At 49.8% G+C, this 17,564-nt stretch overlaps 2 long non-coding RNA genes across 4 annotated transcripts in view; one reads left to right on the top strand and one right to left on the bottom strand.

Annotated features, from left to right (window-relative positions):
* Window positions 1–231: 231 nt before the first annotated feature.
* The window catches only part of LOC141407935 (uncharacterized), a 39,332-nt gene continuing 21,999 nt past the window's right edge, over window positions 232–17,564 (top strand). For both annotated transcript variants that reach the window (XR_012419514.1, XR_012419515.1), the window contains exons 1-2: window positions 232–453; window positions 2,356–2,469. This is a non-coding gene — a long non-coding RNA (uncharacterized lncRNA). The remainder of the gene's footprint in view (window positions 454–2,355; window positions 2,470–17,564) is intronic.
* LOC123567147 (uncharacterized) lies at window positions 11,107–17,496 on the bottom strand. 2 transcript variants are annotated; one of them, XR_012418328.1, is made up of 4 exons: window positions 17,244–17,496; window positions 13,430–13,508; window positions 13,203–13,285; window positions 11,107–11,901 (listed from the first exon to the last, which is right to left on the bottom strand). It is a non-coding gene; the product is annotated as an uncharacterized lncRNA (long non-coding RNA). The 2 variants fall into 2 exon arrangements; XR_006689920.3 differs by lacking the exon at window positions 11,107–11,901 and having other exon boundaries at window positions 12,781–13,285.

The raw sequence follows: 17,564 nt of genomic DNA, 5'->3' as shown, positions 1-17,564 counted from the left end.
CAGTCACTGAGATTCATAAAGAGTCATAAGCTGGGCTCTAGGAGTTAACAGCTGGTGTTGTCTGTTTAGATTATTAGTGAATTAAGGGCTTTTTTCTTTGACTTCTACGGGGACCATACTCCAGTGGGCCATTAACAGACACTATTTGGGACTGATGGCCACAGGGTCTCTGTCTCAGCAGCAAGGACCGCCCCCAACAAATAGGCATTGTTCTTGGGTTACTCGAAGGCTGAGTTCTGACCCTGCAGTGTCACTGCAGAGCAGGCAGCTGGCCTTCCCTGGAGGAAGGGCGGGGAAAGGGAAGATATCTGAGCTGCTTTGCAGGGCATCTGCTGCCGTCATGGAGCCCAGGAAGCAAAGGGCTGCTTTGTGGTTTGGAGGCTACCTGCTTGGGCTCCAGGAAGGTGTTTTGACCAAGGTGACCGGAGCGTGTAGCAGCCTTGGACATCTTTGGTGAGATCCTCATTTTTTCATTCAATCTTTAACAAATGTGCGTTAGGTTGTTAAGCCCTGGACCACAGCAAACATTGGGGTATAGAGTCTGACCCTGTTCTAGGGTTGCCAGATCAAACACAGGACACCCTGTTAAATGTGAATTTCAAATAAACAAGGAGTAGTATTTTAGTGTAAATACAAGTACAGGTCGGGCGCAGTGGCTCATGCCTGTAATCCTAGCACTTTGGGAAGCAGAGGTGGGCAGATTGCCTGAGCTCAGGAGTTTGAGACCAGCCTGGGCAACACGGTGAAACCCCATCTGTACTAAAATACAAAAAATTAGCCGGGCATGGTGGCGGGCGCATGTAATCCCGGCTACTCGGAAGGCTGAGGCAGGAGAATCACTGGAACCCAGGAGGTGGAATTTGCAGTGAGCTGAGATCGTGCCACTGCACTCCAGCCTGGACGACAGAGGAAGACTCTGTCTCCCAAAAAAGAAAAAAAAAAGTACGCTTCTTGGTAAACCCCTATCCTGCTCCCAGGGGATTAGATCAGAGTTTCTTAAGCTCAGCACTGTTGACATTTGCAATCGTGTCATTCTTCATTGTGGGGCTGTCGTGTGCATTGTAGAATGATTGACTGTCCCTGGCCCTCTCTCTACCCTTAGATGCCAGTAGAAACATCCCCCGCGATACGACACCAAATATGTCTCCAGATATTGCGACATGTTCCTATGACATAAAATCACCCCTGACTGAGAACTGGGTTAAGCCTAATAGGCTACCCCAAGTAAGCTTACAAAGAGTTTGTGGCTGCAACTACTGGTTGCTTACCCAGTATCTAGTCTCTCTTGTTAATAGAATTCTGCTTTTTTTTGGGAACACACGATGAACTTTCAGAAACTCTTGCTGAGATTCACACTGCCAAGGAATGGCTCTTGCCACTCCCCTAAGGAAGTGTCTCCCAAAACTTGGGGAACAAGAGGGCTTAGATGAGAAGGAACCAAAATGGTCAGAGTGCCGTCCACAAGTCTGGTGGCTCTGATCAGGCAGGTGTTGCAATCTTGCAGAAAGGAGCTTTCTTTGTGACTTGTCCACTGTGTCCATCATGTCCTGTTGTCAGAATGGTTGACTCAGAGAAGCAATTTGGAGGAAGTGGATTAATCTCTCAGGACCTGGGAACCTGGAATAGAGCTCAGAGCAGAATGTTATACTCTCCCCTCAGGCAGGAACCTGTCCCTCAATGGGGAGGAATCAACACTGCTCTGAGTGAACCAGTGCAGTACCAGAGTTAGCCTATGATCGATTCTGGCCAATGAGATGTAAAAGGAAGTGTCCTGGGCTTTGCAGGAATAATTGTTCTCTTCATTAAATCTAGAAGTCCTGAGCATCTGGAGGCCCCTGACTCCTGTGCCCTTTATCCTGCTTTAGACACTGTCACGTGAGGTGCTGAGGCTTGGAGTTATAGCGGTCATGTAGTGATTGTGGGCAGAGACTACCAACCTGAAGGCTGAGCAAAAGGATGGAGAGTCTGAGTGGCTGAACCAGCCCCAAGACCTCTTGTTAAGTCAGCAGGAAATGTCCTCAGAGTATTGTTACTTACAGTCAGAGCCCCACAAGGATCCAGGTTTATGTGGTCAATAATAATGTGAGTTCAGCCGTGTTAGATTTCTGTGGCCGCTTTAACTAATTGCTACAAACTTAGTGGCTTAAAAGAACACATATTCACACTCTTGTAGCTCTAGAGGTCAGAAGTCAGAAATGAGTCTTATGGGGCTCACATTGAGGTGTCAGCAGTGGTTCCTCCTAGATCTCCGTGAAGAATGTGCTCCTCATGTCTTCCAGCTTCCGGGGGCTGCCTTCCTTGGCTTCCTTGCTCCAATCTCTGCTTCTCTCATCATATCATCTTCTCCTCTAACAGAGACTCGTTGTGATTACATTGAACCCACCTGGATTGTCCTGAATCCGGGATAATCTCCCCAGCTCAAGATGCTTAATTTAATCACCTCTGCAGAGCCCCCTTCTAGCATGTAAGGTAAGATCTTGGCAAGTTCCGGGGATTAGGATGTGGACATCTTTGGGGGGTCATTACTGAGCCCTCCACAATGACGATTGACACGTTCCAGGGATTAGGATGTGGACACCTTTGGAGGGTCATTACTGAGCCCACCACATGACAATACTATGCTGCTAGGCTACTGAGGCTGTCAATCTTGTTCGATCTCTTTCCTGCTCTATGCCTTTGTTTCCTGATCCGTAATTAAAGATTCTCTTCCTTCCTTTACCATCTCCAGGCAGGTGGTCTTTATAGCTCATGTCTCTCTGAGTTCCAGACCCCTGTACCTACCTGGCTTCCTGGAATCTCCACTGGGATGTTTCAAAGGCACCCAAAACTAAGCGCATCTAAGAATGAAGCCAGGATCTCCCATCCCGGTCCTTTGCCTGCTCCCCTCCTAGGCTTGTCTTCTCAGACAATGGCACCTTCACCTGTCTGCTTGCTAATCCCCACCATGCACTCCATTATCCAGGCCTGTGGATTTCACCTGCCATGTATCTCCCAGATCTGGTCCCTCCATCTGCACTAACCACCACCCTTGTCTAAGCTGCCATCATCTCCTGTCTGAGTCTTTGCAATGACCTCCTGATCAGCTTCACATGTCCTTGCTGACGTTGCTCAAGTTCCTTCTCTACAGCAGCAGCCAGAGTGATCGTCTCTAATTGCAAATCTGATCAACTCTATTCCTGTTCTTGATATGAAAATATATAATGAACAGCAGCCTGCCCCTCCCAGTAGAAATCTCTAGGCAGCCCCTTCCTGAGCTGACTCCACTCCTGGTTGTCACAGTCAAGACGCCTCCAGGATTTTTCTGGACTGAATGTCACAGGTCTGAGGTTGGTAATAGGGCGTGGCATAGGGAGAAAAGCTGGGGAGACCCCTCAGCCAGTTTGGGAAAAAATGTTCTTTTTGGGGACAGTGAGATTCTGACCAATTTCCTAATCCCACTCTCTGTAAAAGATGTGCTTTTCTAGACTTTACAAGGTAGATTTGAAAGTTCTGATGTCAGGTAAAAGCAGTGGATCAGACCAAGAACCTCCCAGAGGAGGGAGGTCACGCAGGGCTCTTGGCTCCCCATATCTTATGAGAGGTGGTGCAGTCCATAGCATGTGTTACCGCCCATGGTGCCAGGTAAGTTAGTTTGGGCTCCCCAGAAGCAGACTCTGAGATAAGAAATTTTAAAAAATTGAGGTGAAATTCACATAACATAAAATTAACCTTTTAAAAAAAATTTTTTTTGAGACGGAATCTTGCTCTTCTGCCCAGGCTGGAGTGCAGTGGTGCCATCTCAGCTCACTGCAACCTCCGCCTCCTGGGTTCAAGCCATTCTCCTGTCTCAGCTTGCCGAGTAGCTGAGATTACAGGCACGCACCACCACACCTGGTTAATTTTTGTATTTTTAGTAGAGATGGGGTTTTGCTCGTTGGCCAGGCTGGTCTTGAACTCCTGACCTCAAGTGATCTGCCCGCCTCGGCTTCCCAAAGTGCTGGGATTACAGGCGTGAGCCACCGTGCCTGGCCTAAAATTAACCATTTAAAGTGAACAAAATGGCATTTAGTACATTCACAATGTTGTACAACCACCTCTATCTAGTGTCAAAATATTTTGTATCACCTATAACCGTTAAACCCAAACCCATTGCTCCCATTTCCCATCCTCGAGCCCCTGAGCTGCATTCTGTCTCTATGAATTGACCTATTCTGAACCTTTTGTATGAATGGGATCATGTGAGCTTTTATGTGTGGCTCCTTTCAAGCACTTAACATCATGTTTTCAAAGTTCATCCGTGTTGCAGCCTGGATCAGAACCCCATTCATTTTTAGGGCCAAATAACATTTCATCCCGTGGATAGATCATAGTTTGGTTCTCCATTCATCTGCTGATGGACGCCTGGGCTGTTTCTACTTTTTGGCTATTGTGAGTCATGCTGCTATGAACATGTGTATACATGTGTTTGGGTCCCTGAGATAAGGATTTGAGTGCAAATGATTCTTTTACCAGAAGTTGGGAAAGAGGGGAAATGCGACAGGAAGCAAAGAACCAAGAGGGTGCGAGAGGGTGTGTTACTAAGTGGGCTACTGCAGAGGGCTGTGGGAGCTTCATCCTACGGAGAAGGGCTGCGGAGAGCACGAGCCACAGGGCAGAGTGGCCCCACCTGCAGGTCAGGAGGCCTGGGTTATTTATGCTCCAACTCTCAGGACTCATTGGGTGGAAGTTGGTGGTGGTGATAGTGGTGGAGTGTTTTATTCCCTGTGATTTCCAGCTTGCCATGTGCGTGTGTGTGTGTGCATGTGTGTGCTGGAAGAATGGCCACCTTGTGTTCTGGAAGAAGCTCTCAAGCAAGAGATGCAGACATCAGCAGGCATGAGGGGGCCTGAGCCCAGTGAAGTGTTTGAGGATGTGGGTAGGGCAGGTCTTCCACGATTAAGGATGACACAGAACATCACTCCAGCAATCACACAGACACTCAGTGTGTAACGTGGAGACACATCGTGAGGAAGCTGGCCCTTCAAAACCCTCCTTTCTTTCAACTCTCCTTCCTTAAGGGAAGTCTCAAGTTCACGCGCTATGTCTTTAACATTTCTCCGAAACGTGGTCTTTCTTTTTAACCGGCCTCTGGCTCAGGGCCTTCAGAGGAAAATAGCGCCTAGCAGGGATTTATAACATTACTTTATTTTCCAGTTTATATTCCAATTGAGTAGGTAAGAGTTACCGTGGCCGGGCGCGGTGGCTCAAGCCTGTAATCCCAGCACTTTGGGAGGCCGAGACGGGCGGATCACGAGGTCAGGAGATCGAGACCATCCTGGCTAACACAATGAAACCCCGTCTCTACTAAAAATACAAAAAAAAAATTAGCCGGGCGAGGTGGCGGGCGCCTGTAGTCCCAGCTACTCGGGAGGCTGAGGCAGGAGAATGGCGTAAACCCGGGAGGCGGAGCTTGCAGTGAGCCGAGATAGCGCCACTGCACTCCAGCCTGGGCAACAGAGCGAGATTCCGTCTCAAAAAAAAAAAAAAAAAAAAAAAAAAAAAAAAAAAAAGAGTTACCGTTAAAATAAGTATATATATAATTATAAATAATAACTTGATCTTTAAAGTGTTTAATGCCGTCACAGGCTGCGCTCTGTGATCAGGTGGCAGGCGATGCCTAAATCAAGGGGACAGAGTCCATGCTCTGCTGGGGCGTCAGCGAATCCTGGCAGTGCGGGAACTGGGTATTCGGGCAGGGATGGGGGCTTGGAGGAGGCCCAGTGTGGAGCTTCCAACGTTGGATTCAGAGCCTTAGGTTTAGAGCTTTGGTTTGCACTCACCCCAGGGGCTTTATGTGTGTGTCTGCGTGAGTGTGTATGTGTGTGAGTGTTTGTTTCTGACTATGTCTGTTCATGTGTGAGGGTGTGTAACTGTGTATACATGTGAATGAGTGTGTGAGTATATGAGTGTGAGTCTGTACATGTGTGAATGTGCGTGATGTGTGGGAGCCTGTGTGTATGATTGTGTGTGTGAGTGTGTATGTGTGTGTGTGAGCCTATGTGTGTGTGGCAGACAGGGTGTCTGGAGGAGGTAGGCGGTGGGATATGGGAGTAGAGAGAGTAAGGTGACCTCTGAGAAGAAATGACATCCAAGCGGCCCCACGAGCCTGAAACGTGGCCCGGGGGTTACCATGGATGGGAGGGAAGCAGGAGGGTCGAGACGACTCGTGCTCTGGTCCTTGTCACTAAAAGCATCACTTACATCAGACATTGGCCTAAGCACTATGTGTGTGTTCTCTATATTTTTATTTAACAAATACTTGTATTGTGCTTGCTGTGTGGAGGCACTGCTCTAGTTGTTTTCCAAAACAAAACAAGAAGCATTGAAAGAAACATTGAAAGCAATGAAACATTACCATCGTTCTCACAACTGCCTTGTGCCAGAGGTGCTGCCATTATCTCCATCTGCAAAGGGGTCGGGGGAGCCTCAGAGCCTGCGGGCAGAGGGGCAGGTGGGCTGGAACTGGCATCTGCCTCCAGGGTTGGGCTCCTCCCATTGGTGATGCCTGGGTTTCATTAGGCTCGTAAAAGCCACAGGTCAATTACACTTATTACCAGTTCTATAGATGGAGAAACTGAGGCACATGGGGTGAGCAATTTGCTCAGCTTGGAAGTGGCAGAACCAGGACCTAGCCCAGGCCACGGCTCAGGGCCCACTCTGTAACCATCTTGCTGGGACCCCACAATGATGTGCTCTTTGAAGAAAGGTGAGTCACTGACTTTGGCTGTGCCTCCGCTTCTTTGTTTGCCAAGTGGGGCTCTGCTGCCCCTGCCTCTGCCCTGCTGACTTGCAAGAAGGGTGAGAGAATGGAATTGGGTAAAGGCTCCCAGAATCTTCCATCAAGAAAGTGCTCTGGGGTGGGAGAAAGCTGGTCTTGCTGGCTCTGCCTGCAACGCCCTCAGTGGCCAGTCATGTCCCACGTTGGCCTGCAGGTTCCTCACTGGAGTGGGGGTGGCCCAAGATGAGCCCTCAGACTCACCATGTCCACACCCTAATTGTCCAGCTCTGTTCTGATGGACAGGGGAGCTGCCTGCGGTGGCTGTCCAGGAACTGGGTTGCTGGAGACGGGCAGATCCGATGATCTGAGGCTCGTTCTAGGAGAGCGTGTTCACCAAGGCCAAGCTTGGTGACTAGCTTGTGGAATGGTTCCCATGGTCAGAAAATTGCAAAAAGATCCTCTGTGCTGAGAAGAAAAACACAAATGCAACCTTAACTCTTATCCTGAAGGGACACTGGACAAGGAGTTCAGCCCCTGGGTTCAGATACCCGGGCCAGGCAGCTTCTGTCTGTCTCCCTGAGTTCCCCATGGAGGCAGCACTTTCAGAAGAGTGCACCGTTCGTTCATTTGCCTGCTCTTTACAGAGCAGCTCCTATGTGCCAGGCACGCTCTAGGCACCAGCGATGCAGCTGTGGATGAAACAGACCAAGGCCCAGTCTTCCGGGAGGTGATGTTCCAGGGGGGCTCGGGGGCAGTGAACGATAGGCACAGCCCACCCCACCACAGATACAGTCACATAGACGTACATGTGCATGCATACACATATGCCACACACAAACATGCACATACATATATGAGTATGTGTGTTATTCTAGGTAGTAATAGATGCCATATAAAACAAGCAATCAAGCAGGGCTTTTCAATCAAGTGTCTGAGGCCTACTTTAGATCACGGGGTCATGGAAATCCTCTCTGAAGTATGCCATTTGAGCACAGGCTTGGAGGAATGAAAGGAGTCTCTCAGGTGCATATCTGGGGGAAGCACGCTCCAGATGGAGGGAACAGCCGGTGCAGAAGCCCTGTGGTAGGAGTGTGCCTGGCATGTTCTAGAATGAACAAGAATGCCTTTGTGGCCACTGTAGTGGAGTGAGCAAGGGGGAGGATGGTCTGAGTTATGTGGTGATCATGTCATGATCCTGGGGTGACCAATCCTCCTGGTTTGCCTGGACTGAGGTTTGCCAGGATACAGGAGTTTGAGCGATACAACTGGGATAGACTCCAGAAAGCTGGGACAAGTCGTTCACTGTATACAATATGGAATTTTGGATTGTGTTTGGCTGAGATGGCACATGACCAGGGGTTTTGGACAGAGGATTTGGTAGCGAGTGCCTCTGGCTGTGTGTGAAGAATGAACTGCATGGAGAATAGGAGTGGAGTTGGGGAGATGAGAGAGGAGGCACTGCCACAGTCCAGTGAAAGGCGATGGATGCCTGGGCCCCAGTATTAGTGGTGGAGGTGAAAGGGGTGGCTAGACCATGGGAAGGGCTGAGTTGCCATTTACTATTGAGGTAGGAGACAGGACTCAACTCCAGAGGCAGGGCTGAGACACCAGATCAAATTGGGGACTAGCTGAAAAAGGTCAAGGGCAGAAATAGCTTTCTATCAGACACACCCACTGGTGTGCCATGTCAACTTACCATTGCCATGATCACACTGGGAGTTACTGCCTCTTTCCATGGCAATGACTCGATCCAAAAGTTACTACCCCTTCCCCCAAAATTTCTACGTAAACTGCCCCTTAATCTGCATGCAATTAAAATTGGGTATCAATGTGACTGCAAAACTGCCCTGAGCTGCTACTCTCTGCCTGTGGGGCAGCCCTGCTCTGCGGAGGCAGTCACAGAGCTGTAAAACTTCAGCTGTAACACTGCTGCTTCAGTGAAGCTGTTTTCTTCTACCTCTGGCTTGCCCTTGAATTCTTTCCTGGGCAAAGCCAAGAACCCTCCCAGGCTAAGCTCCACTTTGGGGCTTGCCTGGCCTACATCATTGTGATAAGTAAGACTGTGGGAGGTGTAGGCTTTGGGGGAGATGAGATTTCAGAAATGTGTAGGGATGTGCCATGGAGATTGGGGGTTCCTGCTCTTGGTTTCCACGGCCTCCGTAAGATCAGGTCTACTCTGATCTTACAGCATGACCAGCAGTCCCCTTCCTGAAATCCTATTCTAAGGTCACCCAAGGGAGTCTGTATTTCCTCTTTGCAAGGCCCAGCCTGAGTTGTATCCTGGAGGTCAAGGTTTATTTGTGATAAGGATGGGTGGCCCTCACGGTTCATGGGGGGATGAATTGTGGAAAATCTCACTGGTGGCCCCGAGTCCCATTTTGGACCTATTTTGAAGATTTATCTTGGCAACCACCTGTCCAGATGTGCTTACTGGAATTTCTACATCTGTTCAAGAGAATGTGAACTTTAAAGAGGGACATCATTTGCTGGAAGAAAGTTACTGAGTCTTCAAATGCCGTTGACTGGGGAAAAAGAGGGATAGGGCGTTTATGGACATGCAGTTTATTACAACAAAACATCTTAACATTCGTCTCTACTAACATAAAAATACTTCCATGCAGTCAGAAAGAGCAGTTGAAGTAACAGTAATGTGTTTCTTTACATAAATCTAAAGTGGAGATACCTGGCTTCTAAATTATTCATTCATTTGTGCCAATACATCCACAAAGCCCCTATTAAGTATAAGGCCCTGGGCTCAGGAGGAGAGAAATGACTTAGATCTTACTCTCCATGGGCCCATGGCTCATGGGGGCGATGCACACAGACATAAATGGCGCACAGGATACAGCGGGTTAGTCTGGTGAGAAAAGACCCTGAGGTTCCGAGAAGGGGGTGTTTGCTGGTTACTGGGGGCTTCAGAGAAGAATTTTTGGAAAAGATGCTGTGTCAATTAGCTTGCTTTTTGCCTGCAAGTAACTGAAACCTCTAATGACTCTGACTAACATGGTAAGGGAACTTGTTATCTCCCAGTTCAAAGACCAGCCAGAAGCTGGACCTCCGGGAAGGTTGATTCAGCAGCTCTACAATGTCCGCAGACATCCAAGGTTAATTGGCCTCTGCTTTGCCGCTCACTTTATTGGCTTTGCTCTGAGGTTGGTTCACCTCATCACAAGACCGCTGCTACCAGCATCTGAGGCCACGTGGCACCACGTGCGAGTCCACTGGGTAAAGACAGGAGAAAAACTCCCTCAAAGCATGCAGTACAAGTCCTTTCCTTTAGTATATTTGGCCTGTTTTGGCATACCTGCCCCCAGCCCTGGACAAATGCCAATCAGCAGGGGCATATACCATACGCGAACAGGCTCAGACTGAACAGAATCACCCTGGAGTGGAGGATCCTAGGCCACAGGGGTTGCATGGAAACAGGTGAACCCCTTGACAACACTGAAGTTACCTTAGGAAAGGAGAATGCGAGCTTGTCTGCCCTTTTTGCCCTACAAGGATGTAGCAAGAAGGCGCCATAAGTGAGCCAGGAAGCAGCCCACACCAGGCATTGAATCTGCTGGTGCCTCGTTCTTGGGCTTCCCAGCCTTTAGAGCAATGGAACACAACTTTTTGTTGTTGAAGTCACCTGGTCAATAATACTTTGTTATAGCAGCCCAAACTGATTAAGACTCTGTCTTCGTTCATTTATGCTGCTATAAAGGAATACCTGAAGCTGGGTAATTCATAAAGAAAAGAGGTTTGTTTGGTTCATGGTTCTACAGGCTGTACAGGAAGCATGGTGCCAGTGTCTGCTTCTGGTGAAGCCTCGGGCTGCTTCCACTCATGGCATGGGAAGGGAGGTGGTGTATGCAGATCACGTGGTGAGAGAGGAAGCAAGAGAGAGAGGAGAGAGGTCCCAGGCTTTTTTAGCTAATCAGTTCTCACAGGACCTCATAGAGCAAGAACTCATTACCATGGGGAAGGTACCAAGCCCTTCATGAGGGAGCTGCCCCCATGACCCAAACACCTCCCTTTAGGCCCCAATTCCAACTTTGGGATCCCATTTCAACATGGGATTTGGAGGGGTCCAATATCCAAACTCTATCACACACCCTCCCAGGAATCGCCTTTCCGCCGTCCCTCTCTGTTGGAGTGGTGGCCAGGGGCTCGTGTGGATGTTTGCACGCTCTCTTTGAAGCTGTGGGACTGCAGCCACAATTCTGAGAGCTCTGGAAAAGTCTGTTCACTGTCCTGTTACGCTGGATTCCCTGTCTCAGAAGAGGACTATTTCCTGGAAAGAGGCACCTGGAGCAATAGTGGTATCTGGGGCTGTCACTGAGGCCCCTCTTCCATCAAGGAGTGCCGTCAGTGGTCAGTGGTGTGGACCTGGTGCTGGCCGGGGGTCCTGGAAGTGGCTCTGCTGTCCTGCAGCCATGGGCCTAGGAAGCATTGATTCTGCCCAGCCTGGCTCTGTTCATCTGTGAGCTGGATCCCAATAGCGTTGTCGAGTTCAGTGAGGATTAAGCAAGTTCACGCACCCGGAGAGCTCAGAACTGCAGTCCCTGGTCTGCAGTAAGCGCTGTGTTGTGTCAGCCCATTGTCATCTGCTGGTGCCGTCAGGGTCACAGATGAGTCGGGTCAATAGGCAGCCTGGAATCAAGGCTTTGGGCTTAGGAAGTGATTTCTGTAGGAGCGCTTTGCGATTTAGCTTGTAATGGGCAGCTTTGCTTCTAATCGCTCTTGAGAGAAACCATAAAATATTGGTTATCCCTAAACTGAGAGCAGAAAGGACTATGGGGAGGAACGGTGGCCCTGGCTCCCCCTGATGCACCCACTCTGACAGATGCAGACAGATGGAGGACGTTCCAAAGTCGAGGCTCAGGGCTGCTGCCTTTTCTCCTTCTGCTGCTTAATTTAAAAGAATTTATCCCAGAGTCTTCTTACTACAGATTCCCTGACACTCTGCTGTGGGCTAATTTTTGGAGAAAGCATCATGTTTTTTGAGTGCTTTTCTCCTCTGGGTATCCTCTTTTATCTTGAAGCCAGGAAGAAACATATGCTCTTGCTCATTTTTAAGCCTTTCCGTTTTCCCTTCATTTTCTGGCTAAACGTCTGGATTTGTGTTTATCTTTCTCTTTCGGGCAGGGCAGGTGCTTAAGTTCTGCGGGTCGTGAAGCTGGCTGTAAACACAGGTGACGTTAGTATTAACCCCCACGCTGCCGAGGGGGCGCTGCTCCTGCCCGCGGTCCTGGGCCACTTTGATTCATCACGTGCCCCACAAATGTCACTGAGCACCCACTGGGTCCTGGGCACTGGGGATGCAGCGGTGGCCAGCACTGCCAGCATCCCTGTCCTCTTGGGACTTACATTCCAGGAAGGGAGAGTGACCCGACAGATGGGAGGGGGTAGCTGATGTTGGACTGGGGTGTCGGGAGGGCTTTTGAGGCGGTGCCGCTTGATCTATCTGTGTAACGAGGAGGAGCCAGTTGAGGGTGGGCATATTCAGGGACCGTCACTCTTGATAGAAGGACCTGAGGTGGGACAAGCTGAGGTGGGGAGTAGGACACTGTGGTGAGGCTGGAGTGACCAAGGTCTAGTGTGAGGGGAGCCTGGGCAGAGATGGGAGCTGAGAGGAAGCAGGACCTGATCAGTCTGTCCCGTGATGGGGGCACTGGAGGGTTGCGGTCAGAGAGGTGCCTGGGGCTGATTCAGCATGAGAAGGATTCCTCTAACTGCTGTGTGGGGAAGGGGATGCTCGTGAGCAGGAGAGGAGGCCAGGGCAAGGCTGGGCAGCCATCCAGGGTCAGCAGATGCTGGAAGGGGGAAGGAGAAGCACGTGTTCTGTAGAGCATAGAGTGCAACCTGAGGGAAGATGGGCCAGCACCTGCCCTGGGCTCAGGGACATCTGTGGCTACTGATTGTGATAAAGATGGGGGATGACCTCAGAGCTCCCTTCCCAGCCTGCGTTTCTACAGGGAAAGGTCAGATCCAGGGAATGGAATTGATCCCATTTTAAGAGACATATGACACTGTAGGGCCAGGAATGAAAGTCATGAGAATGTTATCAGATGCCATATAATACTCAATATAAAACCAATCAGTAATAATCAGAATTAGTCAATATAACGGCAATAATCAATATAAAACTAATCAGTAATAATCAGTAATAATCAATATAAAGCCAATAATCAATATAAAATTCAATGCAACCATAATGAGGGTGATGATGCCTAACATTTTAAACCCTCGCTTCCCATGGGCAGACAGTGCACTGAGTGCTTTGCTGATATTTTTTGCCTTAACTTGTCCAATAATCCTATGTAACAGGAACTATCATTCTCAATTTACAGATGAGGACACTGAGCCACAGAGAGGTTAAATAACCTGCCCAAGGTCACACAGCTAGTAAGCAGGGGGCTGAGATTTGAACCCAGAGAATCTGCCTCCAGAGGCTGTGTTCTAGAAAGCTCAGGGTTCTAACCTGTTCACATCCGTGGAAAACTGTGAAAACGTTCTCACTGTGTTACTGTGAGTAGAATTTCTTCGCATTCCAACATCTGGTTTCTGAAATGACAAAATGTGAATAGCTTCTCCCAGGTGTTTCCTCTCCCCAGACGCCATCTTCCCCTCGGTGACCTCCCACTCTGTACTGCAGACTCCAGTCCCCGGCCCATCAGGAACAGGCAGAGGCACCTGATTTCCCCGCACCTGTGGAGCTGCAGGGGGTGTCTGGGCCTCCAACTCCAGTGGGGAATGATGTTCAACTTCCTGTTGTGCTGGGACCCACCTGCGGGTGAGAATGAGGGGCTTGGAGCCTTGACCCTGGATGGAGACATGTCTCCCCTTTCACAGATCATAAAACTAGAACTGACAGCAAAGATGGTCCTTCTTGAGGGTAGATATTAGGTGAATTCAAGCCAAACATCCCGTGCTGTGGAGACGGATCCCTCCCAGCTGGGCTCGAGCAGCCTTCTGAGGCCATCACCTGACTGGCTCACCAGAGGCAAATGCCAGTGATACGAGAAACTCCACAGCAATTCAGCCGTGAGTGATAAAGATGGAAACACCATTTCCAGGAGCAGGCAAATGAGGATTCATGTCGGGTGAACTTTGCATTTGGTGACTTTCTGCAGCATCCTGCTGTGTGGACTTCGCAGGTTGGGGGTGCGATGTCTACACAGCATGTCTGCCTGCACAGCAGGGTACCCCCTTCTGACCACATAGAATCCAGCAGCAGCCTCAAGACTCAGCTTGCAGGGGAACTGGGCCCTCTTTGAAGCTTTGAGGAATTTGTAACTGGGGGAGCCCTCTTCTGACCCTCCATTTAGGGTGTCATCGATTCTAGTTCAGACCCTTCTAAAGCCTGAGTGCTGGCTGTGACCTTCCTCCTGTGGGCTCATTCACAGGTGATACCCCAGGGGTCATTGCACATGGGGGCAAAGGCCAGTTTCTCTGGTCTGGGGCATCTCTGCAGGGGTAGGAGGAGCCGGTCTGAGTGGGTGCAGGGGCCTCTGGCACCATGGCCCATTCTTAGCACTGGTGGACTCTGGCCTCCCTGGGAAGGGGGTGTTGTCCTTTGCACAGGATCATGGGAGTAGGCAGAGGAAACCTTGTATTTGGAAGTTCAGGAGTGGGTGGAGGGGTGAGCCTGGATGGTGAGTAGCAGGGGCAGTCCCACCTGGCCGGCCGCCTGCTCCTCTGCCCTCCTTTCTTTGCTTCCCAAGTAGAACCTGGATGTTAAAAATGGCATTTCCCAAAATCTCGCGCATCTTAGGTCTATGTGTGAATTTGGCTCTGCCAACTGGATCCTCTTATCTAGATCTGGGAGGTAGAAGTGAGGCGAGGCTTCCCCTGCTGTCTGGCTTGCTTAGACCCTGTGGTCATGTCCCCGGAGTGAGGGGGATATCAGGGCTGAGGGTGCTGGTTTGAACCTTCGAAGGGCACAAGAGATAAACCCAGCAGCAGATGTGGCCAGGTGGGAAAGCTGACACCTCCTGGACCTGGAAGGCTGAACTGGAGACCCAGGGACAAGGATGGGAGGGTCCCATGGGAGTCCCCAACTCTTGTCATCCTTTCCTTGTTCATTTGTGATATGGTTTGGCTATGTCCCTACCCAAATCTTATCTTGAATAGTAACTCCCACAATTCCCCTGTGTTGTGGGAGGAACCTGGTGGGAGGTGGCTGAATTATGGGGCAGGTCTTTCCTGCACTGTTCCTGTGAGAGTGAATGGGTTTCATGAACTCCGATGGTTTTAAAAATGGAAGTTTCCCTGCACAAGCTCTCTCTTTTGCTTGCTGCCATCCATGTAAGATGTGACTTGCTCCTCCTTGCCCTCCACCATGATCATGAGGCCTCCCCAGCCACGTGGAACTGTAAGTCCATGAAACCCTTTTTCTGGTTCAGGTTACCCAATCTCGGGTATGTCTTTATCAGCAGCACGAAAACGGACATATACAATTTGTTCTTGGGAAAGGAACATCAGCCTCTCCCTCCCTAATTAGAATTCGAGCTCCAAGAGGGAGGGGTTTTTCTTTACTGTGTGTCTCTAGTGCCTGGGTCAGTTCCTGACTCCATATATGTTGAAATATTTTAATAAATGAGGGCAGCTACCTTATCTATCACTTTAACCCAGAACTTAGCAGAGTGCCTGGTGCATAGTAGGACTCAATAAATATTTGTAGAATAAATGAATGAATGAATGACATCTCAATCCTTCCCCATACCTGCCTCCTCTACTCTCTTCAGGACCTTCTCCTCCCCATCTTATTTCAGCATCCTTGTTTTCGGGCTTTCTTGGGTGGATTGGGGGCCCCATTGCACTCCCTCAGTGCCTGTTTTAAGTCTCCCTCTTGCCATTATGATGAATGTCTGTCAGCCCTGGAAGCTGAGGCTGCCTCCACTGTGAGGCTGAGCCTGGAACATGCTTCCTCCCACAGTTAGCTCTGCTCTGCTGTGCCCCTGGGGTTGCAGCACTTCCTCTGACTGGCACTTCACATTGGTCACACTCCTGGAAACAAGTTCCCAGACAGACAGACACGCTGTCCCCAAGAGTCTAGGATTCAGTTATCTGCTTGTACCCATGCTAAAAACAGCATTGTTTCCCCCAACTCGACCGCAGCTGCAGAGACTAGAATAAGACAGCATATTTTTAGCAGGTAACAGACTGTACATGGAGGCTATAATTAGCATTTCATTCAAAGGTGGGAGTTTCCCATCCAATGCAAGAGTGACTGACCATGAGGTCCTCTCACCGCAGCCTCTGTCTCAGATGTCTGGTGTGGGAAGGAGCCAGCAGCACCGAGGGAGACCCTGGGGTTCCCTGGTCACCCAGGAAGGAGGTGGGGCCTTTGGATATTGCTCCCTTCACTGCTTATGCCTTTCCCCTCTGGCCTGTCCAGAGCCTTGGTCCTGCCCAGACCCCAGTGCTGTCCTCCTATGAGGATGACCTGGCCAGGTCGTGTGATTAAGGTGCCCTGTCAGGTTGGTGTGGGGCTTGCGGGTCCTCTGTCCTACACTCAAGGCTGCCCATGGGGGACAGGGACAGGGTGGGGGTTACCCAGCTGTGGCAGAGACTGCTGGATGACCTCAGTATCCCTCCTGGTAGCAGGGAGCCCAGCTGCCCGGAATAAAGACTACATGTCCCAGTCCTCCCTGTGACAAAAACATGGCCAATGGGGTGTGAGCATTATCTCTTCTTCTCTTTTCTTTGGCTGGGAGAGAACAGAGGTGGGCAACCCAGGCATGGCAGGGTGTAAGGTGGAAGTACCCTCAGTGTCTTTATCTGTACAATGGGTGAGATGGAGCAGGGACCCCTTTTAGAGGTCTGCCAGGCTCCCCCCCAACCCCCACCCACATAAAGATAAAGGAAAAATGTTGAGTCCCTTCAAGGGAGATTCCAAGCACCTAGCTAGCTCTGCAGCCAGCAATTAGGGAAGTAAATGAATAACCTGCTGTATTAGTCCATTCTTGCATTGCTGTATAGAAATGCCTGAGACTGGGCAATTTATAAAGAAAAGAGGTTTAGTTGGCTCATGCTTCCACAGACTGTACAGGAAGCATGGCAGCATCTGCTTCTGAGGAGGCCTTAGGGGCTCACAATCATGGCGGAAGGCAAAGGGGGAGCCAGCACTTCACATGGTTGAGCAGGAGAAAGAGAAGGGGGAGTGGGTGCTACACACTTTTAAACAACCGGATTTCACGAGCACTCACTCACTATCACAAGAGCAGCACCAAGAGGACGCTGCTAACCCATCCAGGAGAAACCGCTCCCATGATCCATTCACCTCCCTCCAGGCCTCACTTCCAACATCAGGGGTTACAATTCCACGTGAGATTTGGACAGGGACACAGATCCAAACCATATCACCTGCTAAGCGAGAAGGTAATAACTTAAAAGCCGCCCAAGTAAGCCAGAGTCACAAGATGTTAGGTACCTGTATTAGTCAGGGTTCCCTAGAGGGACAGAACCAATAGGATCGATGTATATATGAAAGGGAGTTTATTAAGGAGTATTGACTCACACGATCACAAGGTGAAGTCCCACAATATGTTGTCTGCAAGCTGAGGAGCAAGGAAGCTAGTCCAAGTCCCAAAACCTCAAAAGCAGGGAAGCCGACATTGCAGCCTTCAGTCTGTGGCTGAAGGCCCCAGAGCCCTTGGCAAACTGCTGGTGTAAGTCCAAGAGTGCAAAGAAAGCTGAAGAACTTGGAGTCCGATGTTTGAGTGCAGGAAGCATCCAGCAGAAAGATGAAGGCTGGAAGACTCATCAAGACTAGTCCGTCCATGTTCTTCTGCCTGCTTATATTCTAGCTGCACTGGCAGCTGATCAGATGGTGTCCAGC

Source organism: Macaca fascicularis, chromosome 10 (assembly GCF_037993035.2).
Source record: "Macaca fascicularis isolate 582-1 chromosome 10, T2T-MFA8v1.1".
NCBI lineage: Eukaryota > Metazoa > Chordata > Mammalia > Primates > Cercopithecidae > Macaca > Macaca fascicularis.
This window is presented reverse-complemented; position numbering and strand designations above follow the sequence as displayed.